Source organism: Triturus cristatus, chromosome 6 (genome assembly GCF_964204655.1).
Source record: "Triturus cristatus chromosome 6, aTriCri1.1, whole genome shotgun sequence".
NCBI classification, from domain to species: Eukaryota; Metazoa; Chordata; class Amphibia; order Caudata; family Salamandridae; genus Triturus; species Triturus cristatus.
Window position 1 is genome coordinate 144,139,543 of NC_140589.1, and position 7,123 is coordinate 144,146,665.

The following is a 7,123-nucleotide window of genomic DNA, read 5'->3' on the forward strand; positions in this document are numbered from 1 at the left end:
ATTGGAGTGCTTTACATGAGCATTGGTTACATCACACAAGAACAAATTCATTTTGGTTGTAGACATGGGGAAACTAAGTGATTTGACCAGAATCACAGAATGTCGAGCTGAAGCAGAAACATCAACCTGGTTCCCCAGTTGCAAAGTCTGCAGTTCTGGAAGTAACACCACATCCTCTCCCCTAAGTGCAACATTTAATCAAGTGGTCAACTGGATAAAAAAACATAAAGATAACAAATAATTTAAAAGTGCTTTGTCGCTATTTGAAAACTCAGAAAATATGTCCTTATTTTAGTCTTTTAGAGCACTAACCATAATTTTGATGCCAATAAGACCTTCTCATATATGTAATTTCTAAAGGAAATGCTCTAGGTATTACAGTTTTGATTACATCAAGATGATGTCAGGCGTTCCACACTTTTGTAATAAATATAGAATGTTAGCAATCCAGTTGTTCATTAGGATACTGTTGAGAGGCAGAGGCCAGGGGCACGGACTCTGAAAATTGAAGGCAGGTAGGAGGGTGCAAAGGCAACAATTTAACCACACTGAGCAGGCAGGAAGGGCCGTGGAAGCACAACAGACTATGGAGGGCAGTGGAAAGGGGGGCAGGGGCAACAAACCAACAATACAGGACTTGCAAGAGAGGCTGTTGGAGGGAAGATCTATTACGGGTCAAGGAAGCTAGGGGCGGTCCCCAGAGCCCCGGGAGCCACCACAGAACTGAGCAGGAGAGTGAGTCAGGGACAAAAGGGGCACCTTAATTTGAGCCGGGGTGCCTAGGAACGCTTGCTCCAAAAATGAAGAAAACAGACATATGAGACATGGAATTCGAGGCAGAATACAATGGCAGTTTAATGAGAAGATGCAACTTCAAAGAAACCGCAGAATAGAGACATAAAGTACAAAATACAGAATCCAGATAATCATACAGCTGTCATGATATTCTCTGTATCTCAATTAATGTACTGACAGAGAGAGAGAGAAAACACATCTATAAATGCATCATGAGAAACAAGTTACACCAAGGAAAATGTTACCTAGGAACACTCACGTTTACTCTTAGAGCAAGCATTCCTGCAATTACAATACAAAATCTTTTAAATGCAAAAGTAAAGAGAACAATGGTTAAACATAACATGACATTTCATATAGGTAAAATAGAATAAGATACTTCAAGCAAAGCAGAGCAAGACATTTTAAGCAGAGGAAGACAAGAGCTCCCAGCTCTTGGGGAAAACCTGCACAGCCTGTTAACCTACATACAGACGGCGAGGTAGTCCCTCGATATCTGTGGGTGCTCCCTTTTTATATCATTTTGTGGGCTCCTTTGCACGCTACATCTACCTACGTATGCTACCCAAAAGCTTCGTCTGCAGATTTTACCAGACATTTCGTCATTTACCCACTTAATGCTGACAATGGACTGGGTGAAAAGGTCAGTCTCTCAGGCCAATCGCTTATCGTAAGTTCCATAGAGCAAGCAGAAAATAATGGGCATTGTACGGGAATTCAATATATTCATGTATAAAATCTTCTCAGTTCTCCTAACTTGACGCTCTGCGGTTGCCGCTTCCTTAAAAGCGGGAAACCTGCCCAGGAAGCAAGTACTAGTCCAGGATGCAGCCTACTGTATATCGACAGCTTCAGGGGGATGTTGAACTTTGATACCGAGCACGGAGCACTCGGGTAGGGTGGGGGCTACTAGTTTGGAGCAGAAGGCCTCGCTGACCTGCCTTCAGACTGCTATACACTAAAATTGCAGAGCTATGGTCAATTTAACAAAGAGGCCTACATATTGAACAGAAGGGCCTACACAGGGGTTTTATGCTGGCTGAGTGGTAAGGATGTCTCAGGATAATTATATAGCAACACAGGACCCGCTGGTCAATTTAATACGGCCTACAAATGCGGCTGGCAGGGCAAGGACAAGGGTCTCATACTTCAGGTGTGGACAGAACGGGCCAGGGGCCCCCTGTGATACAAAATCTACCCTCCTTCAAGGCTGTGGCAATGTAATAGACCATTGTGGGCAGAAGGAAGAGGCAATGGTAGTACAACCATACATGCCAACAGACCCGATTCAGCCAGGAAACGTCCAATGTTTTTAAGCTCAAATGGGCTTTATTTGACTGTCTCCTGTCTACAATATCCTCTTTTTCAATGTAACTCAAAGGGGAAAATCAATACCCCAGATTTTTTTCAAAATCTCCCTCTTACCAAGTTCAAAATGTTTGCAAGTATGGTACATTGGATCATGGAAGGAAATGGGATAGGGACATGGACTTGGATAACAGAGGACAGGAGGGACATGGAGAGGTGCACCAAACTGATCCTGCAGGGCAGGCATCAGGGTTTGCAGCAGCACAATACACCACACAGGGCATGCAGGACGGGAGTGCAGCACAACAATCCATAGAAAGCAAGAGGGAGGGGACAGGACCATGCACATGGACAACAGAGAACAGAGGGGCAAGAGGCAATGGTAGCTAGCTGACCATAATGGACAGACAGGAGAGAAAGCTGCAGCATAACAGAACATAAAGGGCAGGAGGGACGGATCAGGGGCATTACAATGGAACAGACAAGCCAGGAGGGAGGGAGTAGGGGTCTGCACATGTAAACAGAGGGCTGGGGGCAAGGGGGCAGGGCAGGAGCAGCAAGATAGCCATGGAGGTCAGGCAGGATGGGCACTAGAAGCAAGACACACCATGAAGAGCAACAGTGAGACTGTGATGGCATTCACACAGACCATGGAGGGAAGGTGGGAGGGGGTCAGGGGCAGCTAACTGACCACCCAGGGAAGGTGGGAGGGGCCATGGCAGCACAGAAGACCATGCATGGCAAGTGGGAGGGTTAGTGGCAGCACAATGGCTATGATGGGCAAGAAGGAGGGTGCAGGGGCATGCACAAAGGACGATGGAGGATAGAAGGGAGGGTCAGGACCTGTGCACAGACAAGAAAGTTCAGGGGAAGGGACCTCACAACAGACCACACGGGGCAGGCAGGAGGAGCAGTTGCAGCACAACAGACCAGGGAGGGCAGAAGGGTGTGGCAGTGCAATGGACCATGTAAGACAGGAGGAAGAGGATAGGGGCATGGCATGTGGACAGGCAGGGTGGAGGTGGCAGGGACAGGTTACAGTCATCTGACAATGCTAGGCAGGTGGGAGGGGAGTGGCAGCTCAACAGAACACTCAGAGTAGATAGGAGTGGCAGGTCCATGGAACATGGTGGGCAAAAAGGATGGAGCAGGGGCATGCACAAAGACATCGGAGGGCAGGGGGAAGGAGAATAGGGGCAGCAAGCTAAGCACAGAGTTTAAGCAGGAGGTCAATGATGGGGCATAGAATTGGGCAATGGAGGGCAGGAGGAGTGGACTGGTACATCATACTAAATTGAGGGCAGTGGCAGCACATCAGACCATGAATGGCAGGAGGGAGGAGGCTAGTTCATGGATTCACACAACAGAGGATAGGGAGGAGGGGGATGGGGCAGCAAGCTAACTGTTCAGAGAAGGCGGGTATTAGGAACTTTATTGGTTTTAAAACATTGTGTCTGTGCGAACTACTTAAAATATGAACAAGTATGCAGCATAATCTCACTTTTATTCAGGAAGAAGAGGACGTTTGTGACTGTGACTCCGGGCTCACTTGGCAGAAACACCCCCTGACCCTCCACCCCCTATCGCAAAATGTAATGCCCGTGAAAAGGGTAGGTGAACACAGTGTTATATAGAACATAGTCCTGAGAGCACGATTGAAAATGAAAACTAGATATAGTGTATGGTATAAACTATGCACCAAAAAGTGTGATATAAGATGAACCGGGCGTGAAATATAATATGCAATACATTGTGCGCAATGACAGATTCATTGGAGAGCGCGAGATAGCACAGGCACTAGCGCGTGCTATGCGATATGCGCCTTGGAGCGTAATATGCACAGGGCAGTGTTGTGTAACCTAACTAGTCTCTAAAGTTGTAATATAAAATATGTGCTGGGGAGTGTAACGTTGCATATGCACTGTGACAAAGATATGGATCCCAGATTATAATATGTATGACATAGCACTGTGCGTTATAACATAGGCATCGAGGAAGGCACGTTAGATGGGGCAATATAACCCGTGCGAAGACAAGTGTGGCATGACATATTCACGGGGTGGTGTTACAGTGCACATGGGCTAGAGAGTGTCATAGCATATGCACTAGATAGTGGAATACAACACAGAGGTGTGTGGCACTCGGCAGGCAATGGTGGGTGTAACACAGCATTGGGCTCTGTCAGGAGCGCGCTGTGACTCTCAAGTGATGTTCATCCCCTTTCCAGAGAGTAAAATAAAAAGTATTACACATCCGGCAGTGGATGTGTGTTTTATTAACCGTGAGGGGGGTTTCTTACATAGTTTTTGTCGAATTTTTGTCGAATCCTCTTTGAATGGCTTGGTGTGCATGTGTATTAAATGTGCCCGTCAATAGCTACCCATGTTTGTATAAATAAACGACAAGGGTGTCTACCGGCATTAGGCATGGTAGGGCATCAGACATGTCAGAGCTTTACTAGTGGTGTAAATACATTCCACGGGGATTCATTGCATGCATAGTCGCCTTTTAATGAATATCACGCAAATCGTCATGGTGATCGGTACGTACGGTTTGTCCAGCATGTCCTAGGTGTGTCTATAAATATATATTTTTTAAAAATAATAAATAACAGTGGCCGGCCCTGGGGATTGGGGTCAAAAAAATATAATTAGGAGACAGGCCCTGGGGGATGGGGTCATCAGGGCCTATAAATTAGAATAAGAAGGGGAACCACACAGCCCCCTTCTTAAAAAATTAAAATAAATAAAAGACTGGTGTTGTGCCGAAGGCCATACCCCCTCCGTGCAGCACTCTGCAAACGCGCCCCCAATAGGCATCTCCAGTATGCGCCAGGGAGCTGCGCTGCAGACAGGTGTTCTGAGGCCAAGCCCCTATTTACACCTCTCTGCAACGCAGCTCTGTGGCGCTTACTGGAGGTACCTAGTGGTCTAGTTTGACCCTAGGGACCCTTAGGATTCAAGGGGACTTAATCTCTCAACTTAGAACAGCCACAGGGTGCGTTTACACAGTGGTGAAGGGAGGGGACGGGGCCTGAGGTGACGTGTGCAAACACGCACTATGGCACGTTTTAAATTGGGGATATAATTTCCCTTCAATACTGAGGGCCCCTGGGGGCTAACTAGCCCACCAAGTGCTTCCAGTAAGCGCCACTGAGCTGCATTGCAGAGAGGTGGTCTAGGCCGTGCCACTTTTTACACCTCTCTGCAACGCAGCTCTGTGGCACTTACTGGAGGTACCTAGTGGGCTAGTTGGACCCTAGGGACCCTCAGGATTCAAATGAACTTAATCTCCCAACTAAAATTGGACACAGGGCGTGTTTACACAGTGGTGAAGGGAGGGGACGGGGCCTGAGTTAACGTGTACAAAAACGCCCTGTGGCCTGTTTTAAGAGGTAGTTTTAATCCCCATGCCCTATTATATACTAGGGGCTTACAGAGGAGGTCATGCTAATCACAGGGGGACCCCAACGCATAATGTTCCCTAGTGTATGTAGGTGTTTTCACTGTATTCTAAGTGTCTTTTAACATAGCACTGGCTCTAGGACTGGTTAGTCAGACTCAGTTACCACCAGTATCCGTCTGAAAAAGTTGAGGGTACAGGATGATTTTGCAACAAGGCTTCTTTCTGCTCTTCTTTTTGTTCTTTCTGCACGTTATCCTTCTTCCTGCACTTATCTTCGTATTTGAGGACTTCTGTTGCTTCTTTCTGCACTTCTTTTGTTTCTTTCTGTGCATTTTTTCTTCTTTCTTCACATGTCCTATCTCTGTAGGCATAGTTAGAAATTAGCATTTAAAAAACCTTTGAAATTCACAGAAAAAACCATAGGTTTCAGGCACGTCATAGTTAGGAATTAGCATTTAAAAAACCTCAGAAATTCACTGAAAAAACCATAGGTTTCAGGGGTGTTATAGTTAGCTGGACTTTTCACTTGTACAAAACCATTGAAATTCCCCCGTTATAGTTAGTTCAGCTAACTATAACTCGCGCGCCCGCAATGCACTGCTGATGACGTCACATATTACATCACTCATGACATGGTCAGTGACATCACTCATGACATCACTGATGACATCTCAAATGACATCACTGATGACATCACTGATGACATCATCCTTGTGATAGAGTGGCAGACCTCCTCTCACCCTAATATAACCTTTGATACACACATTCAGAAATAGAGACTAAAATTTTCAAAACAATGGACATACCAATACCAGTTACAACAACCTCTTCAGTAATTCTAAGATCCACATACACATCCACTCATTCACCAACAGTCCTATACAGTCACTCATACATGTACTCACTCATCATATGTACTCACACACCTATACATCCTGTTACACAATGCCACTCATCCATAGAGTTACTCACACACATAGTCACTCATGCTAATAAAGAATCAAACATACATTTACTTGCATATACAGTTATACACACACCACCACACTTACTTCTACGGAAACTTACACATACTTAGTCTTTTAAACAATCACTTATAGAAACACATACTTATTCATACAGGAACTCTTTCAATCTCTCACTCTCACATATACTCACATATATACACCAATAGTCACATATACTAGTTTAAAACATATGTAGTTACTCATAAAGACACTATTGAGACAGTCATTCACTCACTAACACACCCATACACACACTCATCCACCCATACAGTCCTGCACACATGCTGTGTTCAACACAAACAGTGAGTCACTCATTCATGCACCTATGCACTACGTAATACCCCCCACCAAACCATGCAGACACTCAGACTGATACTCAAAAAACCAACTAATAACCTATATAGACACCCATGTAGCTACTCACCAACCCATGCAGCCACTTATACACAAAGTGAGAGACTGATACAGATATTTACATATTTAAACATTACTCACTAAGCCATGTATTCACTATGATACACTTAATCAGTCAGTTACACAATCCATTTTTCAAAAACAAATCATCCATTTAGACACTTATATACCCATTTATTCTTCCATCGACCTTG